This window comes from Tupaia chinensis, unplaced genomic scaffold, assembly GCF_000334495.1.
Source record: "Tupaia chinensis unplaced genomic scaffold, TupChi_1.0 Scaffold000322_1, whole genome shotgun sequence".
NCBI lineage: Eukaryota > Metazoa > Chordata > Mammalia > Scandentia > Tupaiidae > Tupaia > Tupaia belangeri.
The window spans coordinates 1,920,638-1,940,952 of NW_006159816.1; the positions used below are offsets into that span (position 1 = coordinate 1,920,638).

General features: G+C 37.0%; 1 protein-coding gene across 1 annotated transcript in view; it reads right to left on the minus strand.

Annotated features, from left to right (window-relative positions):
- The window catches only part of UBE2E3 (ubiquitin conjugating enzyme E2 E3), a 111,349-nt gene that overhangs the window by 6,872 nt on the left and 84,162 nt on the right, over nucleotides 1–20,315 (minus strand). The gene's annotated exons all lie outside the window — the stretch shown is intronic.

Genomic DNA, 20,315 nt, shown 5'->3' on the forward strand with positions numbered 1-20,315 from the left:
ATTTAAAAGAAATTAAAAATCAGTATATGTATCTGGTTAGCAATGCATGTTAACATCTTAAGACCAATGATGCATTGAAAATAAATTAGCAACTAGTGCTATAAAGGATGAGATATGAAAGAAATAAGTCCCAATGCTGTTTGTGTGTATACACAAACTTATTTGAAAATATTCAAACTTAAAAGAAAAAAATGAAAGAAAAATACAAAGAACACCTGCATAATTTTACCCAGAATCTGTTAGCATTTTGTCCCAGTAGCTCACTCTCTGTCGACAAACACACACAAACAGCATTGGTATACATACTCGTGTGCATGCACATGTGTGCTTTAAAAAAAAAAAAAAAAAAAGTCATTTGAGAGCAAGCTGTATCCACTATGGACACCCTTGCCCCATAAGTACTTCATTGTGAATTTCCAAAAAATAATCAAATAATCTCTTAACAACAATACAGTTACAATTTAGCAAATATATCAATGTAATATTTTAACCCACAATTTGCATTATTAATACATTATAATGTCAAGTGACTCTTGGTAATAACCTTTAAAAAAAAAAGAGGGGGTTTTTAATTTTTCTTCAGGTGCAGGATCCAGTCTTGGGATCAGGTATGTTCTGTGTCTTCAGTCTCCTTTCAGCATTTCTTTGACTAAAACATAAAAAGTTTTGCAGAATATAGTCCTTAAAAACTGGTCACCACTTCCACATGATTCAAGCAGTACCTAAGTGAAGTGCCTGTCTCGGGGTATCACATCAGAGGCACACGGTATCTACTTGTCCCTCAGTGGTGGTGTAAATCTCATCAGCCACACAAGGTGCTATCCAATTTTTCCTTTTACTTACTACCTTTTCCTTGAAACCAGTGAGAAATCTTTGGGCAGAAAGACACTTTAAGACCATGTAAATATCAGCCATGTCAAAAATCTAAAAAAAACCTAAATCTAATATCCATTTGTAAATCTTTCAACTTTAACTATGGCAGTGACATAAGTCATGGTTTTTTCCAACTCTACTACCTCTGCACTTACCAATTGCTCCCTTGAGTCGTATTTTTTTCCTGTGTGTGTATCCATGTCTTTATTACTGGTGTGATCCCTGAATTCCTTCCCCCCCCCCCCAGTACTTTTAGTTTGTTTTTAACTTGCCAGACAGTGCATGTGCTCACTTGATTGAGACAGCGAGAAAGCACCCTTCACCCTATAAAGAATGATCATACTGCACCATTCTCCATTTCTCCCTTCTTTTGGATCTTGGGTGCGCACACACACATGCACATGGAGTATTTTTCAGGCATGCACATACATGAGCATGGAGTGTTTTTCAACCAGCCAAGTGCAGGACTTGAATTATGTGGAGGGCCATGTGGAATCCAGCTGCCTTAATCACCAGGCTATGGCTGGCCCTTCTCAGTGCTTTATAATTTATTATTGCTTTTAATTATTTTGATGCTCAAATTATCCCAGATTTGGTCAGTGCAATAGAATCAGTCATTTCTCCAAAGAGCCCTGGTTTACTGTTAAGGAAATGTTAGAAAAACCAGGTGCTGTTAAACGTTGATGCACTGTGCTCAATAACAACATTTTATCTGAAACTCAAAAAGAGAGATATTTCAAATAAAATATAGTCACAATTACTTGCTGGTAAGACAATTCTAATACTCCTTAAATTCTCTCCAACTATACCTTAAGGGCATCCGTTTTTCTCTAATCTTTGTATCACAAATTATCCTGGCATTTCGAATATATAAAAGCTCTTCTTCCTGAAAATGACCACCAGTTTAAAAATTATCAGCATGGGCCGGCAGGTAGTGTGGTGGTTAAGGGTGATGGACTCCTAGTATGGCTGACCCTGGTTTGAGTCCCAGACCTGGTGGCTTGCTTTTTCACTTTCTCTCTCTCTGTCTCTCACTCACTCTCTCTCTGGTCAAATTAAAGTTAAATTAAAAAATAGTAATTTTTTAAAAAGAGCTTATAAAAATGATCAGCATGTCCTATTAACATAAGTGCAAATCAATGCTGATCAACCATATTAATAAGAGGACAAGAGTTAAAATAATTAAATTATACATTATTAATTCTGAAAAACACACTATAAACGGTGAAACGTATGATACCATCAATAATCAAATGTGTGCTCTGAACAACAGTTCAGGTATAGAAAACTTAGTGTGTGTTGAGGCCAAGAAATGGCATGGTAGTTAAAGCACTGGATTCCCACATGGACAACAGCAGATCAAATCTCAGAACCAGCAACTTGAAAATCACAACAGATAAATTAATAATGTTTTTAAAAAAAAAAGTGTATAATAAAAGTGGTAACAGCCCATTTCAAAAATCTGTCTTTAAAGCAGATACGTATGCACAATTAAGATCTTACTACTTTTGTCTATTTAGAGGAAATACGTGTTTAAAAACAAATAACTTTTTTAAGTTTAAAGTGCACTCAGCAACTGAATTTGTGATAATGGCTCATCCTTCTGTCACCAATGTTTCAATGGCAATTCTTTTTCCAAATTATTTTTCGCTTATTCAAAGTAAATATTACACAATTATGGTGTCAGGTCCTTTTATAGTACAGCTGTTCTGCTTAAATGTTTCCAAACTATTCATATTATTCACTAGTAAAGGTAATAACAGTAGCTAAGGTTTACTTCTATAAGCCAGGCATTGTTTAAAGTACTACAAGGCACACTTTGTTTTATTCTCCTAACAAATCTCTGAAGTGGGTACTATTATTATAGTCCTATTTCTTAGAGGAGGAAACTAAGGCACAGGGAGTTAAAAAGCTTTCTGTATGTGCACAGCTACAAAATGACAGAATTTTAACAAAATATGCAAACTGGTCTATGCTTTGCCAATGGTTTTGCTCTATTTCCTCTTCTAATGTCAGTACTGATACTTTCTATAATCTACAGACAAATTTTACAAACACTTAATTGTTTTAAGAGCTCTAAAGGAACTGTTCTCCAAAAAATCAAATTGTCTCAGAAATCTTTTTTAGACTTGGCAGATGTGTTATGTTTCAGATGGTAAACTGAGGATTACTTTATTTTAATAAATCACGGAATTTTATAGATGCACTGTGCTCAATAACAACATTTTATCTGAAACTCAAAAAGAGAGATATTTCAAATAAAATATAGTCACAATTACTTGCTGGTAAGACAATTCTAATACTCCTTAAATTCTCTCCAACTATACCTTAAGGGCATCCGTTTTTCTCTAATCTTTGTATCACAAATTATCCTGGCATTTCGAATATATAAAAGCTCTTCTTCCTGAAAATGACCACCAGTTTAAAAATTATCAGCATGGGCCGGCAGGTAGTGTGGTGGTTAAGGGTGATGGACTCCTAGTATGGCTGACCCTGGTTTGAGTCCCAGACCTGGTGGCTTGCTTTTTCACTTTCTCTCTCTCTGTCTCTCACTCACTCTCTCTCTGGTCAAATTAAAGTTAAATTAAAAAATAGTAATTTTTTAAAAAGAGCTTATAAAAATGATCAGCATGTCCTATTAACATAAGTGCAAATCAATGCTGATCAACCATATTAATAAGAGGACAAGAGTTAAAATAATTAAATTATACATTATTAATTCTGAAAAACACACTATAAACGGTGAAACGTATGATACCATCAATAATCAAATGTGTGCTCTGAACAACAGTTCAGGTATAGAAAACTTAGTGTGTGTTGAGGCCAAGAAATGGCATGGTAGTTAAAGCACTGGATTCCCACATGGACAACAGCAGATCAAATCTCAGAACCAGCAACTTGAAAATCACAACAGATAAATTAATAATGTTTTTAAAAAAAAAAGTGTATAATAAAAGTGGTAACAGCCCATTTCAAAAATCTGTCTTTAAAGCAGATACGTATGCACAATTAAGATCTTACTACTTTTGTCTATTTAGAGGAAATACGTGTTTAAAAACAAATAACTTTTTTAAGTTTAAAGTGCACTCAGCAACTGAATTTGTGATAATGGCTCATCCTTCTGTCACCAATGTTTCAATGGCAATTCTTTTTCCAAATTATTTTTCGCTTATTCAAAGTAAATATTACACAATTATGGTGTCAGGTCCTTTTATAGTACAGCTGTTCTGCTTAAATGTTTCCAAACTATTCATATTATTCACTAGTAAAGGTAATAACAGTAGCTAAGGTTTACTTCTATAAGCCAGGCATTGTTTAAAGTACTACAAGGCACACTTTGTTTTATTCTCCTAACAAATCTCTGAAGTGGGTACTATTATTATAGTCCTATTTCTTAGAGGAGGAAACTAAGGCACAGGGAGTTAAAAAGCTTTCTGTATGTGCACAGCTACAAAATGACAGAATTTTAACAAAATATGCAAACTGGTCTATGCTTTGCCAATGGTTTTGCTCTATTTCCTCTTCTAATGTCAGTACTGATACTTTCTATAATCTACAGACAAATTTTACAAACACTTAATTGTTTTAAGAGCTCTAAAGGAACTGTTCTCCAAAAAATCAAATTGTCTCAGAAATCTTTTTTAGACTTGGCAGATGTGTTATGTTTCAGATGGTAAACTGAGGATTACTTTATTTTAATAAATCACGGAATTTTATATTAGCACAGAGTTGAGGCCAATTCCCTTCTTTTACACTTGAAGAAACCAAGGCAGTAAGATAGTTAAGAATCAATCAATCTTATATCCCACCAACAAGTGAAAGAGCTGAAATTTCTTTTTTCCCTCTTCTGCTATTTTGCCACAGGACAAAGAAGACATTTAATCATTACAGCGGAGTATTAAATGTGATTTTTCCTGTTACCTTTAAGTAGACTGACCAGGGATACAGCTATAACAGTGTCATTCCTTTTCTACACCCAAAGACACACTAGCATTATATGTGAGAAGACTAAAACTCAGCCCTTGTGTTGGCAGGACTGTCTGGAACACAAAACCCAGCTTCATTCTCTCAAAGATAGCGTTTGCTAGTCAAGACATGGAGGAGGGCGGGAGGAAAGCAGTAAGTGGTTTGGGGTAAGGAAGGTAGGCTGCAGGACTGAATCCATTCCAATTTAAATAAAGCACATTGTATAGGATAGCAGCTGACCTGCCACTGAGATCCCACAGCTGAGTAGAATATGGGTGATAAATGGTGACAATCTCAAACTGGTGCTATTCACCCCTTTTTCACCTGTTCTCGTTTTCTCTCTTCTATAACGGCAGCACTCCTGCAATTCTCCACTGTCTTGGATCATACATTTTTTTTCCTCTCTGGTGAATCATGACCATAAAAATCCAACAATGCCTTTCTCCAACCTTTACTAAAAAGCAAACCTCTATTTCTGTACTCCTTCCAGCTTCCATCTCAATTATCTTTCTTTTGTAACAAAAAATCCTTGAAAGTGTTATTTTTATGTGCTGTCTCTAACTTCTCTCCTATTTTTACTTGAACTCATTCCAAACAGCCTTTCCCTCCCTATCACTTCACTGAAACAGCTCTTATCCAAGGTCACCAATGGCCTCATCACTAGATCCATCATTTCTCGATCCTCACCTTATGTGACTGATCCAGGAATATAGCAATCAATCATTTCCTCTTTGATATCTTTTCTCTGTTTGTTGCTAGAATAACATATCCTATTAGTTTTCTTCTTAACTCTCCTGGGTCCTTCCTCTCACTCACTATTGCTGTTCCTTATCTCCGTAACCTAACCTCTGAACACTGCCGGAGGTTAGACCTTTGACCTCTTCTCTTTCTTACCTGCATTCATACTTTTCATGATCTCATGTGGTTTTACAGCTTCTAACAATACCAAAATGGTCTTAATTGCCAATCTGTATCTACAGGTTACATTTCTATCCTGAATTCCACATCTATGCATCTAACTACATAGCCTGTATTTTCAAATCTAATATTTGAACCCAGTAATTTTTAAATGTCTCTTAAATTTAACGTGTTCCCAATAGAATCCCCGATAGTCCAGCTCTCCTGTAGTCTTTCCTATTTCAGCTCATGCAAACTCCATTCTTCTTGTCCCTCAGGGCAAAAACCTAGACCTCATCTCTGACAATCCTACTTCCTCCATACACTCAATATAAAAGCAAATTTTATTGACTTTTATCTTCAAAACATGTCAAAATTCTACTACTTCTTCCCACCCATTGCCCCAATCTTGATTCAAAATACCAGCATCCCCTTAATTACAATAGCCTCCCTGCTTCCATCTTTGACTTTATTCTTGCACTGTGATAGTCTATTTTCAATATAACAATCAGGCCGAGTGACAAACTAAAAAGTAAATCAGATAACATAATTTTGGTCAGAAACTCCTGAAGGCTTAGCTTCATGTTCTGTGTTAAAGTCAAAGCCTTATGGCCTGGTAGGTCCTATATAATCTGCTGTCGCCGCTGCCACCACCACCACCACCACCAACAACAACAATCCACTCATCTGCTACTCTTTTCCTTGTTCAACTGACTGTAGCAATGCAGGCCCTAGAGCACAGAAAGTACACTTCTGCCACAAGGCCTCTGCATCAGTTGTGTTTCTGTCTATAAGATTATTCCCCAACATACCAACATGGTCTGCTCCCTCACCTCCAAGTCTTCATTTAAGTCACCTTCTTGAGAAGGCCTTTCCTGGCCACTCCATCAAAATTATCACATATGATCTCAATACACTTCATATTCTCCATCCATTTGTTCTCCACAGCATTGCTCATCCTCTCACACACACATCTATTTATCCTGTTTACTGTCTCCCTACTACTGTATGAATGTAAGTAAGCTCCATGAGGGTAAAAGATATAGACTGGCCTCTTCAACATGAACAGATTGAGATTTTTAAGACCTAAAGGTAGGATGTGTTTTAGTAGCTTAAAGTGAATAAAGAGTGGTGAGATCTGCCCAACAGGCTAGGAAGAGAGCTTGCACAGAGCAAATTTACTAGCAGTGCTGACAAAAATAAATAGATAAGGCCATTTCTTATATTCACTTCATTAGGAAGGGATAATTTACTGATACTGCAAAAATAAAATTCATTCTGGGTCACATTATGAAAAAAGGGATCAGAAGTTTAAGTTAACTAAATCTCAATGTGAGCTAATCTATAACTGGTGACTCAATTTTATTATTATTTTTAATTGTCAGAGAGTACACGTGCAAAAGAGGGAGAGAGAGAGGAGGGGAGAGAGACAAAAACCCTGAATGGAAGGAGGGCATATCATAGTCACTTCTCCATCCCATTGGGATTTTGGGCAGACACACACAAACATGCTCAGCATGTTCTTCAAGTCACTCGGGCCAGAATTTGAATCACAGCCATTCACATAGGATTTAGCTCCCCTTTTGTTTTGTTTTTTTTTATTTTATCTATTTATTTACTTTTTTAAAATATGTTAAGTCACATTATTTAGCTTACAAGGTGAACATTTCAATATGTGAACATTTTTCCCCAATCCAATGGATCAAAATATACCTCCCTGTCCTAACAATGCTGTCTCCGTATCCCTCCTCCAAATGTCCTTCTCCAGGCCCCACTCCTCCACACACACCACATCTGGCATTCACACCCATCTCTTGTGTTTGTACATCCTTTAGCCCATCAGTTTCAGTCATAGAGTGCGGACACTCGGTATATATTAAGTAGGGACATACAATGTCTCTCCTTCATAGACTGGCTTTCTTCACTCAGCAATAAATCTTCCATATTTTTCTACTTTTTGTCAAAAGCCAGGTTTTTTTTTTTTTTTTTAAATGGCTGAATAGTATTCCATTGAGTATATGTGCTACAGTTTTTCAATCCATTCACCCATATGGGGGCATTTGGGTTGGTTCCATGTCTTAGAAATTATGAAAGGGATTTAGTTCCCTTTACCTCTGGGATACAAACAAGGCTGGCTCCCATTTAAAAAAAATATACTTAGCAAATGATAAATATTTTAGTTTTTTATTCTCCATCCAAATGTTCATTCTTACTTCTAGATAAATTTCCTATAGCTATTATATCACAACCACAAAAATAAAGAGCAGGCTGGGATCAGCAGATGGTGTAATGGTTATGCCAATGGACTCCCACGTAGTCAACCGTGGTTTAAGTCCCAGACCTGGTGGCTTAAAACACATACCAGGCGTGTGTGCATGCATGCCCAAAATCTGTAGAGAACAGAGAAGAAGGGATTGCGGCGTGGCCATCCCCTCTAGGGTATGATTTCTTGCTTTCTGTCTCTGTTTCTGTCTCTTCGGTGAGTGCATGCACTCTACAAAAAAAACCTCTCTAGAAAAAAAAATTAATAAATTAAAAGCAGGTAGAAAGTGTTAATACACTGACAAAATGACACCTGGGAGTTTTCTGTTACAAACAGCTCTTACTGTTAACAAGTGACATTATTTGAAACAGCAGCATCAGGATTGCTATCTTTCTCACTGTTTGAACACTACACTTCAACAATTACTTTTACTATAAAGGGTTCTAAACACTACCTTATTGTAGCACTGGAGTGATTCTCCATAAGAACTTTCAAATGCTTAATTTAATAATGAAATCATTTTACAAGTAAAGGGTTTTTTTTTTTTTAACACAATGACTTCACTCATGCAACTTTTTAATCTTAAACTAAGTCAAATGCAAAGATTTATACTACATTCTATATGTGTTCCTTTATTTTTATTCTTGTGTGTGGTGGTTAAGACAGCTGGATCCCACATGGCCAGCTATATGGTTCAAGTCCTGGACCCAGAGGCTTAAAAAACACATGGGGGTGGGACCAGCAGTTAGCATAATGGCTATGTCACTGGACTCCCACGTAATCGACCGCAGTTTGAGTCCCGGATCTGTTGGCTTAAACTCACGCCGGGCGCGTGTGTGTGCGTGCCCAAGATCCCGAGAGGAGAATGGAGGAGAAGGGATTGCGGCGTGGCCATCCCCCTGGGGGGTGATTTCTCACTTTCTATCTCTGTCTCTGTCTGTCTGGCGAGCACACGTGCCCTATAGCAAAAACCTCTCCAAAAAACAAAACAAAAAAACATGGGGGTGGCACTCATGCATGTCTAAGATCCCAAGAGAAGAATGGAGGAGAAGCTATTGGAGCATGTCCATCCTCCTAGGAAAAAGGACTGCATTCTACTTTCCCTTTCTCTCTGTGAGTGCATGTTCCCTATAACAAAATTACACACACACACACACACACACACACACACACACACACACTCTGACATAAAATCAAAGAAATAAAAGTAAGAATATTCCACAGTTATAGATAGAATGGGAAATATTGTTCAGATGCCAATGTGTATCACTTCATCTATAAATTAAATGCATTTCCAATCGAAATCACAGCAAATTATTTTCTGGGTATCAACAAACTGATTCAAAGTTTATATGGAGAGGCAAAATAAAACAAAGTAGATAACTCGATCATGGAGAGAACAAAGTCACAGAGGGCTGACATTCCAAACCTTCCAGACTTATGACATAAACCTTCATAAACTGGAACAGTATAATGCTGGTAAAAAGGGGACACAAAGCCAGTCTGTGTAGGCTGGGGGTTGAGGAGACATGATCCCACATGGTTGACTGTATCATGTTGTTCAAGTCCCAGAACTGGCAGCCTGAAAAAACATGCCAAGTGCATGGGTGTGCATGGCCAAAAATCCCAAAAGGAAGGAGAAATGGAAAAGAAGGGATTGCAGCATGACCATTCCCCATAATACACCTGCTAGCAAATTTAAATGAATAAATCAATATACAAAAAAGACCAATCACGACAGAATGGACACCAGAAACTGACCCTTAAAAATATAATCAACTGCTCAATGACCAAAGGAACAAAGAAAATAAAATGGAGCAAAGATACCCTTTTCAACAAATGGTGCTGGAACTGAACATCTATGTGCAAAATTATTCTAGACATAGGTCCCACGCATTCACAAAAACTCAGTATGAATCACAGATTCAAATGTAAATCTCGAAGCTATAAATTGCCTAGAAAATAACATAAGAGAAAACCTAAATGACCTTGGGCATGAAATGACTTTTTACATACAACATCCCAAAGTACAATCCAAAAAAAAACTGAAAGCTGGATTTCATTCAAATAAAAAGCTACTGTTCTGCAAAAGCCAATGTTAAGAAAATGAGAAGAGATTTTCCTCCACAGATGGGAGAAAATACCTGTCAAAGACATACCTAATACAGGACTGTCATTTAAAACACACAGAAAACTCCTAAAACTCAAGAATAAGAACGTGAATAACCCAATTAAAAATGGGCAAAAAGACCTAATAGACACTTCACCAAAGGAGATGTACAGATGGCAAATAAGCATATGGAACAATGTTTATTCTCATGTCATTACGGAACTGCAAACAGAAGTAACATAACACTATACACATATTAAAATGGCCGAAATTGAAAACAGATACCACCAAAGGCTGGTAAAGATATGGAGCAGTAGAAAATCTCATCCATTGCTGGTGGGGATACAAAATGGTACAAAGAATACAGAATGTCTAGATTCTTTATTTTTTTGCATATGGATGTCTACTTTGGAAGACAGTCTGGCAGTTTCTTACAAAACTAATCTTACCATATGACCTACTCTGGTATTTATTCAAATGAGCTAAAAACTCATATCCCCACAAACTTCTACACGTTCATAACTGCTTTATTCATAATTCCAGAAAAACTTGCTCATGGAAGCATTCAAGATGCCCTATGTAGGTGAATGGATGAATTACATGATGTACATCCTTCAGCCAGCCAGTAGTGGTATTTCATAATGCAACAAACATTGTGTGACATAGGTCCCACATGGGATAATATCAGATTTGAATCCAGAGTTCTCCCAGTACACACTAAGTGCACACATGTGTGTCTGTGATCTGGGCTGGCTGGAGGTTTATGATGATGTACAGACTCTGGTGGGAGCACCTGTCTCTCCCCCACTCTGTCTCTCTCATATGCAGAATAAAGTAAACGTAAAAGTAAATAAATAAACCACACACATCCAGACAATGGAATATTTAGTGCTAAAAAGAAATGAGTTATTAAGCCATGAAAAGACATGGAGCAAACTTAAAAGGCAAAATCACTAAGACAGCAAAAAGATCAGTGGTAACTAGGGGTTAGTGGGGAGAACAACAGATAGGCAAAGAATAAAGAATCTTTAAGGCAGTGAAATAATTCTGTAAGTGTACAACAATGGTGGAGAGATGTCATTATACTTTTGTCAGAACCCTAAAATGTACACCTAGAATGAACCTTGACTTCAATAATAATGTGTCAATCTAGGTTCACCGACTGTAACAACTGTACCACTGTCATGGAAGATGAGAATAGAAAAAGTTGTGTGTGTGTGTGTATCCAGGAAATACATAAGAACTTTCCTCAAAACCTGCTCAAAAATAAATAAATAAATAAAGCTTTTTTAAAAGTTGCAAATGGCATTTAAAACAAGTAAATATTTGCATATTAAGCAAGAAGAGAGAGGTGTTTTTCTAAGTGTTGGTTTATAAAGTTTCTAAATTTCAAAAGGGGTGTGTTTCAAAAATCTGTTTTAAAATCAAGTATTTTAAAACGTGGAAAACATTTTAAGTACAGTAATAATACAAATTGATTTCAATTCTATCCCACTAAGGTTAATTTAAACCACTTCTCCCATAACATTAAATGAGGTACTGTATATGTGCAATAAAAAAATACTAAAAAACAATGCAGTATTTATCATGCTATCAGGTTAAATGTTTTTAAAAATACATAATCCACCATGATCAACTTGACCAGTCTGCTCCCAAGTTCATGTAGCAGCTGGTATTCGGCTCTGGCCTCTGATGTTTTCTACTCTTCAAATGTATCCTTTTAACCAAGAGAGAAAAAGGAGGCAAAAACAAGATTCTGGCCAGAAAGAATAAGAGCAGACAAGTAAAAGATCATTCCTGGAAAAATTACTGAGAAATGGAGTACAGAACAGGATTGTAAAACTGATGGATAGGAGTGTTGTTCCCGGGAAGACACATGCACAGTCCACTAATTAGCCTATGACAAGACAAGTGTTGTGATAAAAGGGAATGCAAGGTAGGAAAGTGACCAGCAAGTATGTCAGAGAGTATAAAAATGGTGAGAGACTATTTTCCTGGAACGGCAGAATCTACCCTGGCCTGAGGTGGGCAGTCCCATTAGCAACTACTGAGAGCTAGATCTTGATATGGAAGGAAACAGAAAACTAGGAAGTAAATAAAAATAGGTGTGCTAAGATCCTGAGAGAATGGAGAATTAGAGGAAATAAACTGTGGCATAATCAGGCCCATAAAGGGTTGTTTTTTTCTGTCTTCTGGAGCATGCACATGTGGAGAAATGAAGGAAACGGACTGCAGTTTGATCACTGCCCCCCTCACTGTGGGACAAGGGAGTTGCCTTCTGAGGGGTTGCCCAACCCCTGGCAACCAACCACATGTACACTATGGCAATAAAATAAAATAATTAAAATTCAAAATAAATTAAAATTCTAAGGTGCTGAAATGCAATCAGCATACATTCTAAATAGTTGAATGAATGAAGATATTCAAAAGCCACACAGACTCTAAAGTGTTTCATTAATTTCTGATAGCACCAAGATACTAATTAGTGTTACGTTAAAAAAACAAATTTTGGGACCAGCAGGTGGCGTGGTGGTTGAGGCGCTGGACACTCCCACATGGCTGACCGTGGTTTGAGTCCTGGACCTGGTGGCTTGCTTTCTTGCTGTCCCTTTCTCACTTTCTCTGTCTCTCTCTCTGGTCAAATGAAAAGGAAATGAATGAATAAATAAAATTAAATAGAATAATTCTTAAAAAAATTTTTTCTACAAGTATTTCAATTTGAGAACTAGTTACTGTAATGCTTACTTCATAGTTTGAGCACTACATTCATTTTCATAAAGGATGCAGTTTTTTGTCAGCTACCTTTCTTTCCTACAACCTTAACAGCTGAGTAAGATTTAATCGACTAATATAGTAGCTAATGAAAAAATAGACATTTCAGTATTATGAATCAGTTCTATTAAGTAAAGTCACCTAGTTTTTACCACTGTGCCAAACTATAAGCGAATATCTCAGTGATTCATAAATACAACTAGAGTTTGCAGACTCTACAAAATTGTTTAATTTAGAAAATCTACTTTTAACTTCAAAACATTCACTGAAAATTTTAGATAAGATGCTAATTCCCCTAAAAAAGTAGTATCTAGAACAGAGAGCAGTATTTACAAACCGAGCTCACCTATTCACTATCAATAAACTTCTACATATAAAAGGTTATTCCATTAGGTATTACAGAGTTACGAGCAGTATTACACATTTTTTGTTGCACAAGAATACTTCAGAATTAGTACATTTCATTAAAAAATGCATACTGTAAAATTTAAACCAATCATTATTAATGGCATTAAAATTAAGCAATAACTGTTTCTAACACTGATATGATTTCTCCCAGAATGAGACACCTTAACATTTCAGCATGAGTGGGGTAAACGGTGAAATGTTTAGAGAGAGAGAAAGAGACGCCCTTAAATTAGACCAGTATTTAGGAAAAACTGGAATGACTAAGACAACTAAAAAAGTTCACTGTAAACCTTTCCAGGTCAGTGGTGTGCATTTGAAGAATTAAGGTGAGACTCTATAAATAAATTCTCCCAACTTCCAAGAAGAGTATTATAAATACTAGAGATTTAACTTAGAATTGTCTATAAACGAGAAAAATGCAAAAAAAAAAAAACCCTTAAATTTTATCAGTAAGAATAAATGATCATACAGCCATTAAAATGAGTGACCTAGATTCTTCCCTAAGAGCTAGATCTAAGACATAATACTCAGTGAAAAAGCAAACTTGAAGGATTAAATATACAACTGGATACCATTTATGCAACTTTTTAAAACATAAAAATGATACCATAGAGCCAGGTAGTGGTACTGGATAAGGCAGTTGGAGCCACACAGTAGTTGGGAAAATTGTGACACTTTTTTTGGGGGGGAGAGGTTTTTGCTACAGGGTGCATGGGCTCACCCGAGAGACAGAAAATGAGAAATCACCCCCCAGGGGGGATGGCCACGCCTCAATCCCTTCTCCTCCATTCTCCTCTTGGGATCACGGGCACGCATGCACACGTGGCCGGCGTGAGTTTAAGCCACCAGGTCCAGGACTCAAACTGCGGTCTACTACATGGGAGTCCAGTGACATAGCCATTATGCTAACTGCTGGTCCCAATTGTGACACATTTTTGCATAGAAAAATACATCATGACTTTCCCAATGTCCTAATAGTATTAAAAAATTATACAGAAATCATGGACCAAAAAAAAAAGAAGAAATAGGATCATTATTATTTCTGAAAAGAAGGAAGCAAATAAGACAGGAAGGAAATATAAAGCGCTTCTACTCCATGTGCTTTATTTCCTTTAAAAAATGTATTTGAAGTGGACCAGTCAATGGAATAGGTTATGTCGCTGGACTCCCACATAGACTAACTGCTGTTTGAGCTCCGAATCTGGCAGCTTAAATTCACACTGGCACATGTACGTGTGTGCCCAAAATCCCAAGGGAAGAATGGAGGAGAAGGGATTGCAGTGTGGCCATTCCCCCTGAGGGGTGATTTCTCACTTTCTGTCTCTCTCTGGTGAGTGCACACACCCTATCATAAAAATCTCTCTCTTAAGGAAATGTAATCAATCTTTATCAGATTTTTACTCAAGTCATATTTACTTCTGTACTAATATATTTTTAAAAGCAGCAGCTTTCTAAGTGAACCAGAGAACTCTTTTACCCAACCTGTCCCAGGCAGGCTACATAACCTATCTTGTCCTTAGTAAAGCTGTAAAGTGTTTTTACCACAATTTCATAGATGGAAAACAGAGCCAGAAAGATTACGTGGCCTGCCTAGGGTCATACACAGCTAACATTCTTTTCTAAAATATCTTCATCATATATTTTAAAGCAATAAATCAATAAAAGTATTTCTAATTATCTAGTTCCTGCTAAAAATAAATGCTAAAGAGTCAGAAATAAAGACATCTGGTATCTGATTCACAGTACAGGTAATTCTGTAATAGTTTCCAGTACTAAGTACATTCTAAAAATAGTATAAGGAAGGGATTGTGTCATGGTCATCCCACCTGTAATCAATCAATCAATCAATCTCTCTCTCTCACCTCCTTCTCTTGTCTCTCTATCCTGTGAGCACACAGGCCCCATGGCAAAAACATTGTGGGAGAAAAGTTTCAAATAATTGTAATTATTACCCTGTTTGTTCCATCTCTGTTTTGCTTACGTGTCTAATATAGCAATCCCTCCCCAAGTACGGATGCTGTTTTTGAAGGGAAACTTGTTGAACAAAATAGGAGTGACAGGATGAACTTTAAAAGTCTTTCATGTTTATCATCTAGAATGTAGGGATGAAAAGAAAACAATTAAAATGACATGAAATTCAAGCGTTTAAAAGAGTAGAAAAGAAAATCCATAAGGCACCATGAATTCAAGTTAAAAACTAATACAACTCATTTGTATTAAAAACCTGTACTAGGTAACTTTTCTGAAATACATTCAATAATATCCATAATACTGTGATCAGAGTACTGGCTTGAAAAGGAGTAGATTATTTTCACAGGTTTGGTGTTAAGCAGATTTGGACTCTTTAAGAAAAAAAAAAGTTTCTAAATCATCCCTTGCCAACTTAACATCTTGTACATAAATCACTGCAAAATGCTGTGTAACCTCCTCGGCCTTTTGTAAATCACTGTGATGCACAAAAGTATGATTTTTGAGACCTAGTTGTCTTTTCATATATTGAACATAGACACATTTCCTCTTTCTGCCAAGCCTTGACAACCTTACCACATGGTTTACAGAAAAAGCAGCAGTATTTTCATGGTCTTTTGCTTAAAGGGATTAGACTAAAAATACTCCTAAAAAGACAATGTGTATGTATCATATACATAAGAAAACTCACCATGTTCATGAAAGAATTAATGAGTCCCTATGTCAGTGAAGTATACATATAAAAAGACTGATGAACCATAAACAATGTTTAAGGCACTTGCCAAACAACTTCTATCTGCATAGAAATGCTTTCTTCATCTAGTAATCACTATACAGCCTTTCTACAAAACTACTACAGCTTGACACAGGAGAGCCAAATATGGAAATATAGTTTCTGCCAGGAATTGTTGGCACTGTGTGCTGTATCTTTGTTCAAAACTTAATAATGCCTATACAGAACCTCTGACCTGCAAAAGACTTCCAAAATTCAGTGACTCTATTTCCTGCTTATCTTTTTACTAGCAGGAGAATGTCCTTCCTCAGTGGACAATGTAATTATAACCCTTCATAATACAGACAGTACATACAGAAAACAGTGAGCTCCTCCCAAAACTCAGTGGAAATAATTCATCTTGTAACCTTTATGAAATATATATGCCCTGGGCACTTCTGGGTTCTGAAAATACAGTGATATACAGAACAAATAACTTTCCTGCCCTCAGAAATTAAGCAAATATTGAATTAATACACAAAAATATCAAAATAAGATAATACTGGATAAAAGCAAAGTCACTTAAGCATGCAGGATGCCTCCCTAGAGTGCAGGCAAAATAGTACTGAACAAATTGATCCCATACCCATCTTTTGTCCCAACACATCCAGAGTATGGTTGTCTCCCATGAGATAAAATCGGTTCACTCAAGTAGCACTGGTTCAAGGAGAGGAAACTAGGAGGAGAAAATCACTCAGGTGATTCTAATAAGCAATTTCCTTAAAAGAGATTTAGTTCACTGACGGTGTTACAACAACTGAAACCATGGGTCACAAACCTGGCTGCCAAGTAGAATAACCTTTGATTTCTAGGTGCCACCCTCAGAGATTATGTTGTAATTAGATTGGGCTGTGGTCTGAGCTTATAGAGGTTTAAAAGCTAATCAGGTAATACAAGGTGTAGCCATGACTCAAAGCAACTGGAAAGAGGGAGAGTTATGAGATGCAGGAAGAATGGGAAATTACTGAAGGAAATGGAAGAATGTATCCCCGTCTTCAGATATGACATAATTACCTGGACTCAATAACTGTTACCCCTCTCAGAGGAGATAGATGTGAGAAGCACTGATAACTTTTTACCAAAGCTGGTCATCCATCATCTTTGCATTGCAGTGAACTATCAAGATAGTTATTATCAAGATAATGCTGTTCCACTGGGCTCAAGCCAGGGGCACACAGCCTCCTTGGAACAGTTCCTAATACTGTCTTAAAACGCTACAATCAGGGCCAGCAGGTGGTGTTGTGGTTAAGGGCACTGGACTCCTACATGGCCAACTGTGGTTTGAGTCCTGGTCCTGGTGACTTAGTTTCTCAATCTCTCTCTCTCTCTCTCTCTCACACACACACACACTGTTCTTCTCTGGTCAAATTAAAATAAATAAAGTTAAATAAAATAATTATTTTTTAAAAAATGCCACAATGGGACCAGCAGGTGGCATGGTGGTTAAGGCACTGGACACTCTCACATGGCCGACCAGGGTTCGAGACTTGGATCTGGTGGCTTGCTTTCTCACTTCCTCTCTCTCTCACTCTCACCCTTTGTCTCTCTCTGGTAAAATAAAAAAATAAATGAATGAATAAATAAATGAATAAATAAATTAAAAATAAATAATTTTTTAAATGCCACAATGATAACCAGCATATTGTTTGTTAAGTACTACTTGTTAAGTTCTATTTTTCCTGCACTCTTGAGACAGGCCTGCATAAAATAACAACTTTTTTAAAAAAACCTGATCACATGAGAAAAGGTTGACAATATTCTTACCTATATAGTACACAAGTGATTTTGTCTATTCATTTGTCTTTAAAAAGTAGAATGTTGGGACCAGCAGATGATTTAGCAGTTATGTCACCGGACTCCCACATGGCTGACTGAAATGCAAGTCCTGGACCTGGCGACCTAAAACTCACATCGGGCACATGTGCATGTGTGCCCAAGATCCCAGGTAGAATGAAGGAGAAGGGATTATGGTGAGGCCATCCTGCACACCCCATATGTGTGGAGGGATTTCCCTTACTTTCTGTCTGTCTCTGGAGAGTGCACTCACCTATAGCAAAAAAAAAAAAAAAGAAAGAAAGAAGACTATGATTCTTGGTTCTTCCTGCTTAATGCTTTCTTTACATTTCCTTTTCTCTCTGCTTCTAAAACAGAAGACTTAAAGGTATAACACAAGGTATAGATATTAAAGACAAGTAAAATCTTATTTTACAACCCCAGAGTGTTACAGCTCCCCCAGTTGCAGCAGCTCACTGATCCCAAGGCCAAAGGAGCAAAGACTCGTCACCCCACTCTCCTTTCTCCTGGTACTGAACCCCTACTGGGTGTCCCTATGTGAGGGGATGCCCCTCTCCATGGGGGCACACGGCATCTGGAGGGGCAGGTGCCCCCCAGTGCTAACGTTCCTCATCCCCCCTTCTCCACCTCCCCCAAAAAGTCTTATTTTAGAACCCTATTTAAACATTCCATTAAAAAGTTTTCTAACTTTAAGTTCAGGCATTTAGAAAGTTCTACATAAATAAGAAAATATAATAGTACTTTATATATAATTATTAATTCTAGAAAAGTAATCAGAACATCACTAGATGTTATGTCACTATTACGATGTAAAATACTTTTAAAATAGAACTAAAATGTTGGAAACCTATAACTCTGGAAAAGTCCAGTATAAAAAAATCAGAAACCAATGAAAAATTAGCAATTTTTTTTATTTTTCAGATTTGCTATAGCTCACCAGAGAGACAGAAAGAAAGTGAGAAATTGTCCCCAGGGAGAATGGTCACGCCATAATCCCTTCTCCATTCTCCTCTTTGGATCTTGGGCACACATGCACATGTGTCTGGTGTGAGTTTTAGTCGCTGGATCCAGGACTCAAACTGTGATAGACTATGTGTGAGTCCAGCAATGTAACCATTACACCATGTGTTGGCCCCACAATAAACACTTTTAATGTAATGGTTAAGATAAAAACTTTAGTAACATGTTAACTAAGCATATAATACAAAATTGCAAAAGGTACCCTAAGAAAAATGAAGAATTAATCTATGTGACATAAACAGTTCTATTGCCCTAACAGTGGAATTTAGTCAAAAATTTTGAAATTACAAAAGCACATGTTATACAATAAACAAAACCCAAAAATTCCTTAGATAAAACCTTATACAAAACACAATCTCTTATCTTAAGTCTGCATTGTCTATCAGCTCATTCTAAAGACTATTCTTCCTCACCTCTATCCCTTACAATCTGGGTGTGCCCTGAAATTCAGTCTTTAAAACTCTACTTCCTGCTACATATAAGACACTATGGGCATTATAGTCACACAATGTATTCATTTCTTAGGAATTCCATCTTGTTTTATTTAAAATATATAAAGTTGGTTTCTACATCTTTAATTGTAGCTCTATATACTTTCAATAAATCATTGTTTCTTCAAGTATTTGCTGAACATTATACTCTGTTCAACTATCACATAAAACTACAAAATCAAAATAACTTTAAAATAAAACCTGGTTCCAACCATAGTACTTATTGATGGCAAAAAAAATTGCTGGGCAGTCAAGCTCAAACAGTAACAGCAGGAGAATAAAGCAATGCATGTTCTAAGGGACTGGCAGACGGTGGAGTGGTTACATTGGATTCCCATGTAGTCGTGCAGTTCGAGTCCTGGACTCAGCAGCTTAAAACTCATACTGAGTGTGTGAGCATGCACGCCCAAAATCCCAAGAGGAGGTGGAGGAGAAGGAACTGTGGCATGGTCATCCCCGCTGGGGGGTGTTTTGTTTCTCTCTCTCTCTCTCTCTCTCTGGTGAGTGCACAGGCTCTATAGTATAAATCTTTCTCCCTCTCAAAAAAAGAAAGAAAAGAAAGCAATGCAACATTTTTAAGATTCCTAGCCCTATGTACCATTAGTCATTCTATCAAGTAAAGTCAGCTTCCTTATCCCTGAGTTCAACATCAGTGGATTCAAACCTTGGATTCAGTGGACAGCACTGTTACAAATTGGGGAAAGCCCTGGTTCCCTTAAAGAGATACTAAAATGTATCTGTATTTTTTTTTTCTTTTCACTTATAACTGAGGATAAGACTACTTATCAGTAATCCAGAGCTGATTTAAAGTAAAAGGGGAGGGGCCAGCCCACGGCATAGAGTGTAAGTGTTGTACCTAGGGAGCCAAATCCTATACGGCTGCTTAAACATGCTGGGCCTGTGGGTGTGCATGCCCCAAATCCTGATGGGATGGAGAAATGAAGGAAAAAGGGCTTCAGTGTGACCATACTCCATGGGGGA